This window comes from Globicephala melas, chromosome 4, assembly GCF_963455315.2.
Source record: "Globicephala melas chromosome 4, mGloMel1.2, whole genome shotgun sequence".
Taxonomy (NCBI): domain Eukaryota; kingdom Metazoa; phylum Chordata; class Mammalia; order Artiodactyla; family Delphinidae; genus Globicephala; species Globicephala melas.
In genome coordinates this window covers 122534782-122538008 of record NC_083317.1, presented here as the reverse complement: position 1 = coordinate 122538008, position 3227 = coordinate 122534782, and positions in this window count along the sequence as shown.

The following is a 3227-nucleotide window of genomic DNA, read 5'->3' as shown; positions in this document are numbered from 1 at the left end:
GTAGGCTGAATAATAGCCCTCCAGAGATGTCCACACCCTGATCCCTGGAAACTCCAGATACGTTAATTTACATGGCAAAGGGGCTTTGTGGACGTGATTAAGTTAAGGTTTTTGAGATGGGAAATTATCCTGGATTGCTGTGGAGGACCCAGTGTAATCATGAAGGACCTTAAAAGAGGGAGGTGGCAGACTTGGAGAGAAGATTATAAGTTTGAAACAGAGGTCAGAGAAGAGAGAGGATGCTATGCTATTGGCTTTGAGGACGGAGAAGGGGCCACAAGCCAGGGAGTGTAGGTGAACTCTAGAGGCTGGAAAAGGTAAGGAAATGGATTCTCCTCTAGAGCATCCAAAATGAACACAGGCCTGCTGGCACATTTTACACTTCTGACCTACAGAACTATAAGATAATACATTTGTGTTGCTATAAGCTGCTAACTTTGAGGTAATTGTTCTGGCAGCAACAGGAGGTTAATAGAGATTTCTACCCGTCCTCCCTCTAATCTGCTCACCCCACTGCCCATTCTCCCTGGTGCACAGAGCAGGACATTTCTACTCTGTTCCCTTACTTTCCCAAGTTATGGATGTGTCCTGGGGTTTCTTAACACAAGCCTGTAATAGTGTTTCTGTCATAGGGTTGTCTGACCATTGGCAGTCTTTGGCATATCCTCAGGGTCCCCAAGTTATCTATGAGAATTAAAAATTCTGTATTTTTAGTTCCATGCTTGGCTAAATAATTAATATATAATTAATATATATTTTAATAATTCAACTTACAACCCTAAAGTCAGCCTCATCCTCGTAAGAACACTAAAAGCATTCGCATCAAAGTCAGGAACAAGACAGGGATATCCATTAGTACCATTCTTACTTATTGTTATGCTGGATGCATGGCTAATGTTATTACACAAAAGATAGAAAAAAAAAAGTGGGACGAGAGGAGGTAAACTTATAGTTATTTGCCAATGAAATGAAAGTCCAAAAGAAAATGTGAAAATCTATACAAACAATAAAAGAATTCAGCCAAGTGGTAGGTACAACATTCATGCATGGTAATCAACATATAAAATTACCTAGGACACATATAAATAATGGAAAAACATCCTATTTGCAGTAACAAAAAATTAAAAAAACTAAGAATTAGGGTAACAAGAAATGTGCAAAGTCAATACAAAGGAAACAGAACAAAACTTAGAAAAGAAGAAAAGTATGCCATGTTCCTTAAGAGAAAGACTTACCATGATAGCACTGTGAAAAGAGTCTTATGTGCTTAAGACCACTGCAGCTGGGCTTCTGTTGTTGGCAACCAAATGAAACTGATCAGAGAAAAAGTCTTGTTTTATTTTCTCTCCCTAACTTTATTCTCCACCTAGCCTTTATATTACCTGGTGGTCCAAGCCAAGCCCCCCTTTGGACTGCCAGGCCATGCAAGTGAGTTCTCCCTAGGAGATGTTGCCCTCTGCTCGTTGTTGTGACTTGCGCTGGGCACCTTCAATCCTCCTTTGTCACACACACATACACACACACACAAACTTAGAAACACCCATTTCCACAATACCCTATCTGGACCATCCTAGGTTTTACTATATTGTTGATACAATAATTGCTACACAGTAAGGGTAATCTCCCCAGGATCAAAGCTAAAATAGCAATTTTTATTATCTTCAACATGTTACCGGACCATTCTTGGGCTATATGCTTTCTGACACTGTTTTGTTTTTTGGGTTTTTTTTTGTGGTACGCAGGCCTCTCACTCTTGTGGCCTCTCCCGTTGCGGAGCACAGGCTCCAGACGCGCAGGCCCAGCGGCCGTGGCTCACGGGCCCAGCCGCTCCGCGGCATGTGGGATCCTCCCAGACCGGGGCACGAACCCGCATCCCCTGCATCGGCAGGCGGACTCTCAACCACTACGCCACCAGGGAAGCCCCTGACACTGTTTTTTTTTTTTTGTTTGTTTGTTTGTTTTTTTTTTTTTGCGGTACGCGGGCCCCTCACTGCCGTGGCCTCTCCCGTTGCGGAGCACAGGCTCCGGACGCGCAGGCCCAGCGGCCATGGCTCACGGGCCCAGCCGCTCCGCAGCATGCGGGATCCTCCCGGACCAGGGCACGAACCCATGTCCCCTACATCGGCAGGCGGACTCCCAACCACTGCGCCACCAGGGAAGCCCGACACTGTTTTTTATATACTTCTTACCTCCCTACATCCTGGGCATTGTAGTTAAAAAAAATTCCACTGCTAATTACTATTGTCAAAGGAATTCTATATATCACCAATAAGTACATTTTTTTTGCTGGGGGGGGAGAAAAGGGAGAAGCTGTTATTGCCACTGAAATTTTACTTGTCAGGGTAGCATTGTGGGGTGGGGCAGGCGATCAGGTTAATCAGAAAGAATCTTCCAGTCCACACAGACCACAGCCTCCTTGGAGGCTGTTACCTATCCCTAGAAGCGGCTAGGATCTCTCAGCAGATAAGCTAAGTTGGATTTTTAGCTCTCCCTTCCTCCCTTTTATCTTCTTTCTGCAGAACCTGGCACATGCTAGAATTTCAGAACTGCCAAATGAACAAATGGATGGGATTGTCCTTTCACCAACCTATATCCTGAAGCCTAAAGAGCAGGGAGAGCTGCTTAAACGTTCTCTAGAAAGTGCCACCAAGTAGGAGCGGTTCATTGGCACAATAGAGGAGACGTTAGCCTGAGGGCAATCATTTTTTTTTTAACATCTTTATTGGGGTATAATTGCTTTACAATGGTGTGTTAGTTTCTGCTTTATAACAAAGTGAATCAGTTATACATATACATATGTTCCCATATCTCTTCCCTCTTGCGTCTCCCTCCCTCCCACCCTCCCTATCCCACCCCTCCAGGCTGTCACAAAGCACCAAGCCAATATCCCTGTACCATGCGGCTGCTTCCAACTAGCTATCTACCTTACTACGTTTGTTAGTGTGTATATGTCCATGACTCTCTCTCGCCCTGTCACAGCTCACCCTTCCCTCTCCCCTCAAAATGGGCAGAAGACCTAAATAGACATTTCTCCAAAGAAGATACACAGACTGCCAACAAACACATGAAAGAATGCTCAACATCATTAATCATTAGAGAAATGCAAATCAAAACTACAATGAGATATCATCTCACACCAGTCAGAATGGCCATCATCAAAAAATCTAGAAACAATAAATGCTGGAGAGGGTGTGGAGAAAAGGGAACACTCTTGCACTGCTGGTGGG